General features: G+C 38.7%; 1 long non-coding RNA gene across 1 annotated transcript in view; it reads right to left on the bottom strand.

The window, feature by feature from the left end:
• LOC114621435 overlaps positions 1-13946 on the bottom strand; it is a 15506-nt gene that overhangs the window by 621 nt on the left and 939 nt on the right. The gene's annotated exons all lie outside the window — the stretch shown is intronic.

The following is a 13946-nucleotide window of genomic DNA, read 5'->3' as shown; positions in this document are numbered from 1 at the left end:
CACACCCAGACACATAAAAAGATGCATATAAACACACACACAGACACACATACAGCCACACAACACAGTCACACACATAGCCACCCACACAGCCACACACACACAAACACACACACAGGCCCAGAGACACACACAGAGATACACATACACACACACAAAGACACACACAGACACAGAGACACAAGAGGCACACACAGAGGCACACACAGAGGCACACACAGAGATACACACAGACAGACACATACAAAGATGCATATAAACACACACTCAGACACACATACAGCCACACGACACAGTCACACACATAGCCACCCACACAGCCACACACACATACACACACACAAACACACACAGGCACAGAGACACAGACACACAAACATACACACAGACATACACACACAAAGACAAACATAAAGACACACACACAGAGAAACAAAAGATACACACAGACACATACACAGACATGCACAAAGACATACATAAAGACACACACAGACAGACCCACAGAAAGACCCACAGACAGACTCACAGACAACAACACAGACACACAAAGATGCACATAGACATATGCACAGACACACAAAAACATAGACAAAGACACAAAGACATACACAGCCACACACAGAGAGACACACATACCCAAAGGCATACTTAAAGACACACAAACACACACACAGACACAGACAGACAGACACAGACATACACACACAAAGACACACAAAAAGACAAACACAAACACACATACAGACACACATAAAGACACAGACACACACAGAGACATGCAAACACACACAGATATACACACAGACACACACACAATACATAAACACACAGACACAGACATACACAAAATGACACACACAGACAACACTCAAACACAGAGATACACAACAGTATAATTTATCAACTGCTTTAAGAAAAAGATAGTCTTGATTAGTGGGTTAAATTATATATAAAAAGAATGTGAATAAGAATTAAATCCACTGTTACCTAGGAAAGTTGTCTGTTAAAGGTAACTCTAAACGATGTTTTCTCAGGCTTTCAGAGGAGTGGAAAGAGGGGATTCATGGTTTCAGTTATAGAAGTATGACTCAGGAGGACCAAAGGTGGGAAGGCAGGTACCCAGTGTATACTAACCAACTCAGTAGAGAAACTAAGTGTCAGAGTGTGTGTTTATCGCCGCTAACAATGTCCCTTAATTGTATAGCAGTTTGCTTCCTCTCTCCCTTCACAGCCTACTTCCAGTCCCCCATGCCTCTGTGAGTTGTGGGATTAACTTGGAGACACAGAGAAAGCAGGTGGAGGGAGAGAGAAAAGTAATGGTGTTAAAGGAAAGCTGTAGCTAGGGGGCTGGGATTCAGCTGAGTGGGAGAAACTTAGCCAAGATTCACAAGAAAAGGTATACAGGGAGTACTTCCTGTCAGTCTGCATCTTGTTTTTACCTCCTCCTTTATAGCACACTCTATTCCTTTGCTTTCCCCTCAGGAGGACTGAAGAATCTTCCTATGCCCCCTTGTTCCAAGTAAGCCACAGAGATTGGTCCTGGATCTTGAGGATATTGGTAAGATGGGATATGTTGTAGTCAGAACGCTTTCTGTGTGGACTGGGAATTGGGGATAATTCCTCCTTCTCCTCCCTCTCTACTATGAAAACACCCATAACTTAGCAAGAGAAATATCAGGAGCATTTCAATGTATCCAACAGTGTGGGAATCTTCATGATACTTTAATGGATATGTAGTGAATGTTTGAAAAAAAAAACACACACACACACATAGAAGGTCCCCTGTTGGGCTTACAGATACTTCTTACTTCCCTTTACTAGTCTTGGGCTCACTTATCTTTCACTGATTTTTCTTTCTTTTCCTTTTGCTGTTTGAGTCTTTCATTATCCCAAGCAAGTATTTGCCAACTATGCATTGGTTCATTGATTGGTGCCCCGGTGTTTAAGGAATTCAGTTTAGGACCAAAAACACATCTGGCAAAGACCGGCTTTGCTCAGCAGGTACAAGCTTTTCATTTTTGTTTTGTTTTAGTTTGATTTGGCTTTTAATGTGAATTTGGATTATTTGGGGCAGAGCCTACATGCGTGCTTGTCTGACCACAACTCTCCCTCATCTCCTTAACCCTGTGTTTCCCTAAGTACTATGTACAGCATTCTGTTTTATTTACTTCTGTCTTCTTCCAGGACCCTTTTGAGATTTCAGCTCACTAGGTAGAATATTCAGTGAATTCTCTTTGTAGCTTAATGTTTTAGAGGGTAATCAAATTATTGGAAGGAGGTTCAGAGTTTAAGAGTAAGGAGCCATCTCGAGTGTCATGCCAAATACCATTGGATTCATGTTAGTTCTAAAATTTACAGTGGTAGTCACTATAATTAGGAAAAGGTTTAAAGGCATTTGTAGTGTATTTGGCATAATTCTAACATCTCTCTGGATGTTTTAACTTTGAATAGTGAGATTATGAATTTAAAGAATGCTTCTCTGCTGAGTGTTGATGTGGCAGATACTGCTGATAAAATTACCCATGGCCTGAGGTCAGTATTTCTATTTTGGTCAAGCTTCAAGAATGGCATATATAGCTTGATCATGCTAGCCCCTTTTGTCCTGGGAATACTTTTATTCCTGCCTATCATGTTAAAGCTTGTCTTTAACAACATCAACATGTTGGCAGCCAAAGTACATGGCTTGAACCTGAAAATGGACCCCTAGACAGAGTTATTAAATTAACAGGCTGGCAAGCCAAGAACGGGTAAGATTCTGCAGAGCCTTACCAACCTAAGACATAATTGCATTGCTTTTGATAATGCATATTCCATGATGGGTAAGGAAGGCATTTTTGGCAGAATGACTTAAGACAGGCTCAGTTTTGTTTATGAAATAAAAAAGGAGGTGAGTCGGAGAGCTTTTGGGGCTGCTTGGCAAGAATCTGACATGGGCCAAGGACAAGGAAATGGGCTGCTTGACAGGAATATGACATTGGCCAAGAACAAGGAAGTAAGCTTCAGGCAGGATTCTGGCATTAGGCTATAACAAAGAAGTTATTTCAGACAAAAATCTAAATCTTAGGCTAGAACAAGGGTAGGCTTCAGACATGAAAATGACATTGGGCTAGGACAGGGAAGTAGGCTTAGATATTTTGGTCATCCTGATAAGCCCTTAGAAACAGTGATCATGAGAGGGATCACAGAACTTTGTTTATTACCTTGCTTGTTCTTTGACCCTTTGTGTTTATTTTCTTGCTTGTTCCTTGACTATTTGCATTTATTGTATTGCTAGTTCCTCAAGCTAGAACTGACCTTAATACTTGCATGTAATTAAATTTATATAAAAGCAAAAAGGAGTAGAGGGATGTGATAGGGGGTTTCTAGGGAAGGGAAATGGGGAAAGGGGATGACAAATGTAAATAAATAAAGTATCCAATAACAATGTTTTAGAGGGTATCAAAATACCAAATCATATGCCACAAATAAATCTTCCCATATCTTGGGATTGAAGTGCAGTGAGGTTGGGGGGTTTTTGTGCCTTGTTTTTTACGTATAATTTAGGTGCTGAGGATGTAAACCATCGGCTTTCTATCTTGCCCCTTCATTTCTCTCACTTCTTCTCTCCTTACCATATGTATCTGCAACAGTTCCTGCCATATAGCAGGACTTCAATATAGAATGTTTTATATGTTGCCCTTGGTGAGTTTTTATTCCACAGACTTTATTATTTAGGAAAACTTAGGGTTACAGAAAAATTGAGGCATAGATATAGAAAGGTCCTATAATTTCCTTTGGCCATATAAGCACAGCCTTTCTTACTATCAAAGTCCTGTGTTGGGGTGGCATCTTTGTTCCAGTCAGTGGGCTTACATTAATCCATGGCTATCACCGCAATACCCTGGATCACAGTACTGTGGTGAGCATTCTGGGGTTTTAACAAATATTCAATGTCATGTGTCTGCCATATTTGCATCACATGGAGTAATTTCACAGTGCTTAAAGTCCTCTCTGCTCTACCGATTCCACTCTTTCTAACCTCAGTCCCAGCCAGCTTTAGATATTTTTACTGGCTCCAGCAGTTCATATTTTCCCAAACATCATGATAGGCTACTACAGTATCTAGCTTTTTCATATCCACTCCCTTCATTCAGTAATTGATGTGCACTGAAGTTTTCTTCTTGTTTCCCTAGCTCATTTCTTTTAGCTTAATAATATATTCCTTTTTGTCTGCAGGTCTCACAGTTCATTCACATTCATTTATTGAAAGGCAGTTTACGTCTGAGGTTTGGCAGTTATATCACTAATCATTGGTGAGCAGGTTGTTACTTAGATGTAAGTTTTTCAACTCACTTGGGTAACCAGTAAGGAGATAGGCCATTAAGCAAGTGTGTGCTTAGTTTTGTAGCTGAATCGCTCTGGTCTCCCATCATCAGTGAAGGAGAATTTCTGTTGCTCCATGTTTTCTGTAGCAATTGCATTCTGGGTTCTGGATGTTAGCCATTCTATCAGGCATGTATTGATAACTCATTCTTATTTCAGTTTGCAATGTCAAGTAGTAGATGTTGAGTGTCTCCTGTGTTTTCATCATGTCTGTACATCGTTGGCAGGCTCTTCAGTTCTCATAGTATTTTAAAATCTAGTTCTTTATGTTTTTGATTGATCTTCACATTTCCTCTTTCTTTTTAAAAAATCAATTTTTTTCTCAGATGTTATCTATCAATATTTTCTTTTAGTATTTAACATTTTTACTTTTGACATTTCCTTTGAAAGTGGTAGTGGTTACCTTTCAGAAGTTTAGCTTACCACTTATTCCTTCTACATGTTTAGTGACTATGAACAAAATGTCGCCACCAAATGCAAGGTTTGTGTGGGTTTTTCTTCTATGTTGTTTTCTGGAAGTTTTCTAGTTCGCTGTTTTGTATTTATCGGTATTCTCACCTTGGCATTAGTAATGTTTAACTCTTTTCCATGATAAAGAGACTTTGTTCCAATACATTTGTCATAGTTCAGTAGGCTGTATTCACACAAGTTAGTTTCAGGAGCTTATATCCTGTTCCATTAACTCTTTGTTTCCATTCCCACACTCTACTGTCTTGAGTACTGCAGCTCTCTGGGCTAGAGAGTCTTGAAGTCAGGGAATGTAGAGCCTTCACCTTTGTTCTTCTTCAACGTTGTATTGGCTGCTCTGCATCTTCTGCCTCATCATGTGAACTTTCAAATAAGCTGATTGAGATGATATTAAACCCGTGTATTAAATTTGTAGACTATATATAATAAGCATATTGATTATTCTTATCAGTGAACATGCAGTATTTCTCAATACTTTTACTTATTTCATTTTATGATTACAATTTTCCTTATATAGATGTATTTATATTTTGTGAATTTACACTTAAGCATTTCACCTTTGATATGACATTTGAAACGATTGTAATGGTTAACCTTAATTGTCAATTTCATTGGATTTATAATCAGTTAAGAGTTGTGCCTGTAGTTTTTGTGTGTAGACATTTCTAGGAAGGATTGAGTGAGATTATAGTTTTCTTTCATGCTAAATGAAATAATGTTGCTGTAGTATTTTGACTAGTACCTGGCATATATTAAAATATCATCAGTATTATACTCAAAGTATTATATTTAGTGTTTATTTTGAGGCAAGAAATTATTATGTCTACCTTAATGTATTTATTATGCGGCCCAGACTAGCTTTGAATGCATAAGACTCCTCCTACCTCAGCTCCCTAAGTACTGAAATTATATAATATGCTACTACATCTAACTTAGAGTTATTATGTGTGTGGGGTCTGATTCTTAAGACTAATGCTTCCCTTGTGCTAGATAAGTCTATATTATATAGGATAATATAATCCCTAGCTTCTTCCTGGGACCCTTGAAACTGTGTGAGAGAGGATTAACCTTTTATGGTTAAAACACCAGAGACTGCTAAGCAGGCCCCAGGGTACAAAGTGATTTGAGTCCAAAAGACCACAAATTCACCAATATGATGTGTGCTTTTTTTCTTCGTTAAAATATCATTTTCCTTAGGACTGAATAGTTCTAATGTTAAAATAAATAAACCTCAGTGCTTAATCCAATGCAGAGTTATTTCTTGTATATGTTCCCCCTACACTGTGGCCACGTGACCTTCAAAGTGTGATTTCAACAGGTTCCTTGGGTGCAATCTAGCTAACTGATGAAGAGAAGAGAAAATAAATACATAAAATCACATCCCTAACATGTTTTTTTTTTTTAAACCTCTGTTCATTCTGAGTAGGGACTGAGTATTAAATCTCAAATCTAAAAGTTTGTGAAATGCCATTTATCCGTATGCTCAAGGAAAGTAAAGTAAACAGGTGTGGTAAGTAGCTGATCAGTCTCTACTAAATATGTTTCTATTTATTTAGACACGTATGACAATGTATCTCACATATAATGTGAAGCCCTGCTTTGATCTGCAGTCTGCCAATAAGGTAGTTGGTTCCCTTGAGGAACTCTGTATTTTACAGTACTTTTGGCTTGAAGTTACACTAGGGTGAATTGAGCAGACCTACAAAGTCTTGGGAGTATGCCCAGGAAGGAAGAAGTTTCTTTTCTAAGATCTACAGGGAGTGTATGAGATATCTCTCCTTAAACTTTTGAAAGGTATTATAAAGCAGGCATGCACATAACCAGAACTGTCTCTAGCCAAATTACAGGGGAGTAACATTGATTACTGCACTCCCCTTACCTCGTTGGACTCATGTATCTTAGTAGCTAGTGTTGGTAGCTGTTTCTGTTTTGCTCTGTTAGTGATTCTGTGAGTCACCTGTCAGTTTTTTCATGTCTAGTTGTTGCTAACAAGTACCTGAAAGGAGAGGTAGTAACCTGTCAATCATTGAGGTAGCTTCAAGTATCATAAACTCAGCCTTGTAGCCCCACCAAAAAGATCTTTCGAAATGCAATCTGGAAAAATTTTTATTTTACTATAATTAAGTCAACGAATCTGATTTCCCACCTAAAAACACAAAAGAAGCACAAATTAGAGAAAGCAAAAACTATTTTTATAGAAATAGAAAGCAATTTGGATATTCTCCAATGACAGATAACATTGGCATGAGTGGAAAGGGGAAACAAAACGAAACAACCAACCAAATAAACAAAACAAGCAGGAGGCAAGATACAGGCAGGCATCTCAGCGAGCTCAGGGAACAACACTGCAAAAAAGTGGGAGAAAGAGGAGCCATTTACAAACATTTAGAAGACTGAAAGCTAGCAGTGCATCTTCTCATCAGACCTTCTCATGGAGCTCACAGGATGTTCAGACTGAAAAGGCATTGATTTGAACTTTTTATCAGACACCTTGAGCGTAATCAGCAGTCACGATCTGCTGAAAGGAGTCTGGGGGGCAAACAAAGAAGGGTAAGAAGACATTGGAAAACAAGAGATCTTGCCGGAAGAACCATAAATTAGAATATAAAATATACAGCTGTTCATCTGACCTTTCTGTTACTCTCTGCCTCCTCCAGGCCCTGACTGACAGAATTCTAAGGTGTCCCTCATCTGTACTAAAAGTAGATTTTTTTTCAAAGCTGAAGGACCTGTCTTTTTTTTTCTTTCAGTATTTCAAGATGTTGATAGTTTAAACAACAAGGATTATATAGAGTTGATGATGATTAGACCAGGCCATGAGCTGTCTGGTCGCAATGCTTACCAAGGCCATGCAATGGAAAAGGCAATGGGAAAAGCCAGCTGAGCACCCATGATGTTCTCGGCTCTCAGAAATGATCAAAGCTCTCGTTTATTGCTTTAAAGTATGTATTTAAGCATTCAGAGGGCGTTCTTTTGTCATTGTATATAAGTGATGCAGAAGGTTCTTGGGAATAGGCTAATGGATAGGTTTTTAGAAGTAGTGTCTTTGTTCCTCTTATTTCACACAGAATCTGTACTGGAAGAACGTGTAATGGCTTCTGATTTGCAAGAAGTCTTTTGTGTGCCAGGGTAAAGACTGTGGCATGAGATAGAAACCTTCCAGCTGCAGCAGGATGGAGAAATACAGGAGTAACAGTCATCACAAGATTATTTTGCCTCATCTCTTCCTAGAACCCAAAAGGAAAATTTGGGTCTAGATTACCAACAGGTATTTGAACAATTTAGCTCCAGAATTTGCTCAGAATTATGCACCAGTTATGACATTACCTCTCAAACCAGAGTCTACAGGGCTCCCCAGTGTTCTGTGAAGAAAATGTTAATGTTGTGCCCTCAGTGATAATCTTTACAGAGCTGATGGGTAATTGCTAGCTGGCTGCTTACAAAAGTGTTTTAATTCAAAGTCTCTCTCTCTCTCTCTCTCTCTCTCACACACACACACACACACACACACACACACACACACACACACACACATCCTCCTGCACCTTTTCCTCCCTGCAATAATTTTCTTTTCATCTTTATCAAGGAGCAGTTGCCCAAATATATGCTCATAAATTGACTTATTAAGACCTTATTAATATGTACGGATGTCCCTGAAGGATATTGACTCTAAAGTTTTATTTTGCTATAGCTTTTGGTTTGGCATCAGGACAATGCTGGTATTATAAATGATTCGGGAAACATTCTCTTCTCAATGTTGTTGAAAGAGTTGGCATGAATCCATGATATGTTTAGAGGTTGGAATTTTCTAGTTAGAGGATACCCAGATTGCTTAGCATTTTGTCAAAATGCTTTGGTAGTACATATGTGCTTCCAAATTGCTGGTCTATTTCATCTGTGCTGGAGAACTGATTTACATAAAGTTATTCATGCTATCCTTTCTCTTCTCAGTTGAAATCTGTGGAGACAGTGACCTTCCATGCCTCAAGTGAGTAATTTATACCCTTTTTTTTCCTTTGTCTTCCTGATTAATTTGACTATAGTTAAAAAAATTTAATTTTATTGGTCTTTTGAAGAAAACAGCTTTAGGTGATTAGTACTATATATTGTTTACCCGTTAGTTTGTGTCTCTTCTAATCTTCCTCCTGCTTCCTTTAGCTTTATTTATTTATTCTGCTTTTCTAGGTTCTTAGGTAAAAGCTGAGGTAAGCATTCAAGGCCTTTTACACATCCCACTGAATACATTCAATTCACTCCTCTCAGCAGCTGTTTTAGTGAGATTTTGTAATCACAGTTCTAATTTTCATTTAAATTTTTACCTAAATTTCCCTTTGAGTCTTGAATTTAAGAATACTATTATTTAGGTTCTAAATACTAGGGAATTTTGTAGATCTCTTGTTGATTTTAGACTTCTAATTTATTTCTTTTATGACCATACAACATACTGTTTTGATCTATATTTTTCTAAAATTATCAAGGCTTGTGCCTTGGGATCTTACTGTTGTCTATCTTGGTATATTTGGTGGGTAGACTTTAAAAGAATGTATGTATTGCTGTCTGAAACTGTTGTCAAGTGGGTTATTCATGTTATGCTCTGGAACAATACTCTATAAGCATTTTGAATGGCTTAATATGTGAAGTAAGGCATGATGCATGGTTTCAGTTACATAAATGCCTAATCTTTGGGTAAGAGGTGAAAGCTTAAAACTGATCACTTTTTCCCAAATAGATATATTTAACATTGATCTGTTACTAATTTCACCTTTTTTAATCCAGGTGTTTGGCAACAGAAACTATGGCAAGGGTTTTAAATACCAGTTACTGTGTTTGGTAAATGTGTATTGAATTAAAAATAAATTTTGTTTATAAATGCAGAAAAATCGTGTTTTTGTACAAACAATAAAATTAGTACTATTAAGTTTAGAGAAAAAGTTGCATTGAAAGTGATTTCCATAAATGTAATAATCATCTTACTATATCCATAAGCTCATTATTAAAGATTTAAAAATGTAATAGCTTTGAAATTAGGGAAGGGAGCAAGGGAGTGTCTCTGCCATTTTCAAGGTGTTATTCTCCAAGGAGTGCATGAGTAACAGAGAAGGTATGTGACTCTTGGGGCATCCCAGCAGGTCCAGTGAATGAGCAAATTCTTAGTGGCCTTATGACATCACCAGGGAGCATGACTTGGGTCAAGAGCTTGGCAGGAGGCTTTGGGAATAGTAGAATCAACAGTGATCATGACTGGCAACCCAACATACTGGCTACCATAAAACCAAAGAGAGAACTGATTGTACTTCATGCACAGCGGCAGGTTTAACAGAAAATTAGACATGTTTATAGACTCAGATTTACAGCACGCCTTGTAAACACCTTATTACTTAGAATCCAGTCTGCTGTCCTAGAAACTAAGAATGTGACTTTGTTGAGCAGTAGGATTTGTTGACACAAATGTCTTGACTAAGTTTGCCATTGTGGTTAACCAAAACGCATTTACTCCTGGGAAAGTAAACATAGCAAACAAAGTACCTCTTATACTACAATACAGTACGTTTCAAATTGACCAAACTTAATGCTATGGCATAAATATGCTTAATGTTTATGGAATTTTTTAGAAACCTTTTGCCATGTTGGGCTTACCATCCTGTGTAAGTCTTACTGAATGGGAATGTGTTTTCAGAATTGCATGTGCTTAACAACTTCATCAGAAATATTCAGAAAACCTGCCATGAATACCGGGGCTGACCACGCAGCAAATAAAAGTGGGTCATGGTCTCAGACGTTAATGTGGATAAATCAGCTCTGCACCGTGTAATAGCAGCACACTGAAATGGTTACCAACAATTAAAATTAGAGAACTAATGGAAAATAATGTTGAATAAATATTATGAAACCACATGAAAATATGCTCAAGGAAAGCAGAGGATCTGGCTGAAACCCACAAAGCTGAGAAAATTTCTAGGGAAGAATGAAAATTCAGACATAGAGCCTAATGCTTAAAAAGTCATTCGTTTAACTGCAGATAGAGCTCCTGGTTGGGAGGAGGTTTTGTTTCAGGCATGGGTGGGTGGGTGAATGGGTGGGTGGTGGTGGTGGTAGTGGAGGATGTAAATCAAACCAGTTCATGACCACTCCTATTCTCTCTGGCTTCCAGTGAATCTCCCAATGACTTCAAAAAAATGCAGTTAGAGGGAGTTTGTCATGTCAGATGTAAATGAGCATCCATTATTGCCTAGTTTGAATACAAAGTAATCAACCCTCCCCATGCAGCTTATATTAATATAAGCTAGAGGAGTTATGAAGAAGAGGGCTTCTTCGTGATAGGCAGAGTAAAGAGCAAACAAATCTTGAGACATTGATTCACCAGATGCCACAAACCAGGCCCTATAAATGACAAGAACCTGGAAGTCTCTCTAACAGAGCTGTGTGGCTGACACCATGTGCCAAAGCAAAGGAAAATAACCACACGAAGCAACACAAACAATTTTACAAGTTCATAATACGGGAGATGTGGTTCTGGAGTGGCGGACTGGATGGAGATTTGGGGGATTAGCTGATTAAGATCCACACATCTCCCCAGGATCAAGGCAATTAGGGATGACACGGATGGAGCAGAAGTTTCCAAGTGAGAGACTTGATGCTTGCAGTCGATATAGGAATTGCTGTTTACGGTTCTTGGGCACAAAAGTGTTCTAGGAGGGACAAACTAAAATATGTCCCAAACAGAACAATTAGAACCAAGCAAATAGATCCACACATTTTTATATTATGAAAAATGACAAATAAATAAATAAATAAGTTTGTAAGAACATGTTTTCAGAGGAATATGATTGATTTACATGCTTATGCCGAAGAGGGAGTGTTCTGGTTAGGTTTTAGAATCAACAAAGTGAGTTGTCAAATGATAAAGAAATAAACTTTCTAAGTCAACAGTTTAGCTTCTCCTGGTAAAGCAAGTCTTCGGGAGATTGGGCATCATGGGAAATGCTGAAAGGCTGACCTGCCACCACAATGCCAGGTCCCTGTGGATGAGACTGAAGCACTGCAGGGAAGGCTAGAGTACTGTGAGTGATTTTAGGTGTCCCACAGGAATCTTGTCTGTCTACTGAAGAAACGGGCAGTGTAACGCATGAGGACTGTAGCTCCTACCCCCACCCTAGCAGCCTAGACTAATTCTATTTTACAAATGGTCTTCTATTAGATATTTGACTATATAAGAGGTGTCTACCATTATAATCTTATAAATCCATAAAGAATATGATTTCTGAAGTCAATGTTGATAGGATTGTATGATTCCAACCATATGGCAGAATCTGGTTTTCAAAGCATCACCCATTATGTTGTTCTGAGGCTGGAGTAGTTCTGGTTAATGAATTGCTGGAACTCAGAAGGCCTAGCCTGAAGGGAGAGAAGTGAATAGGAGAGTAACTTCCACCCTGTGATTTGGACGAGACAGATTCATCAGGAGGGAGATTGGGAAGGGCATCATCTGAATCAATTGGTGAAACAGCAACGAACTCAGAAAATGAAAAAGCTGCAGACTTGGTGTCCAAGACACTGGAAGAATTTCCAGGAGTAGATGCTGTTTATATTATAGTGATTTTGAAAGAGGAAACACCCCTGGTCAGCAATGTCCTACGGAATTCTGGTATTTCTTAAAATTAGATTTCATTTTCAGTGTAAGAGCTAATTTTCTGAGTTACTTGCAGAAAACTCAAGTCTCCGAGGACCAAGAAGAAGGCTGGCTTTGGTTTTCAGGTTCTCCAAGAAACATGAAGGGTGATTTCAGTTTTTAGGTACCTTAGCATTTTAAGAGCTCTGGGATGATTCCAGGGGGAGCACATCCTTCTTCAGCCAGAACATCAGTTGATAATTTTAGTGCTTTCCCAGACATGATCTCACTGTTGCCTCTCGACAATGACTAACAATGAGATGAAGACTTCCATTTTCATTTTATTTCCCAGGTGGGAGAACTGAAGATTAGAAATATTTAGTGATGAGCCCAAGTCACACAGCATCTCCCTGGGGGTACTAGGACGAGCCCTGTGCTTTGATCTCAAGTTTCAAACTCCTTTGTAATATCTTCAGTCCGTACTTCCTTCGCATGTGTGTGCGTGTGTGTGTGTGTGTGTGTGTGTGTGTGTGTGTGTGTGTGTGTCTGTCTGTCTATGATGGGCATCAGAGTTCACTTAAGTTGTGTGCTCTTTGTCAGGCTTTCTGTGTCTCTGACAGCACTCTGTGTTTTGACAGAGCCAAAGCTTTGAATGTATTGGTAAGCAAAACTCTCCAACTTAGACTCAAAATAGGAATGGTCCTATTAAAAATTGAACAGTCTTCTGGAAATAAACATGCCATTAAAAATTATCTCAACCCAGTGACTCAGCAAAGTGTGCTGTGATAGCTTGTGGCGATTGCTTTTTATTTTTGTTTTTGTTTCCTCAAGTATCTATGGTGAGAGAAGCATGTGGATGAACCACAGGCTTTGGATGCTCTCCTTTGAGTTACTTCTTCCTCTTGAGATGTCTGCCCTCCTGCGTAGTGCTCCTGCGGGTAGCTGATATGTAAACTTGTCCTGACAAAACACATTGGATTCTATTTCTAACAGCAAGGGTAAAGGGCCCAATAAAAAGCAAGGTTTATTCCAAATGGTCTCCTTAAAGTGGGTCAATTTTCCTTTTATTTTATGTATGCATGTGCATTTGTGTGTATGGGGGTTACGTGTATATTTGCATACCTACAGGAGGACAACCTCTGATGTCATTCCTTAAGACTGTCCACTTTTCCTTTCCTTTGTTCTTTCTTCCTTAAATTTTTTTTTCTTAAGACATGGTCTCTCAGTGACCTGGAGTTTGCCAAGTAGGTTAGACATGCTGTAGACAAAGACTCTTATATCAACGACCAAAGATCAACTACGAAGTTAACTGTGCTACATAGACTTAATCTTGCTTGTTCCTCTCTTCTCTTTGTCTCTCTGTCTCTCTCTCTCTAACACTGTTTCTTTCTCTCTCTCTGTCTCTCTGTCTCTGTCTCTCTGTCTCTGTCTCTCTGTCTCTCTGTCTCTCTCTCTCTCACACACACACACACACACACACACACACACACACACACACACACAC

The sequence above is a fragment of the Grammomys surdaster genome, unplaced genomic scaffold, assembly GCF_004785775.1.
Source record: "Grammomys surdaster isolate TR1022 unplaced genomic scaffold, NIH_TR_1.0 174, whole genome shotgun sequence".
In the NCBI taxonomy this organism is placed as follows: Eukaryota; Metazoa; Chordata; class Mammalia; order Rodentia; family Muridae; genus Grammomys; species Grammomys surdaster.
The sequence above is the reverse complement of the archived record's forward strand: the minus strand, read 5'-3'. Positions and strand labels throughout refer to the sequence as shown.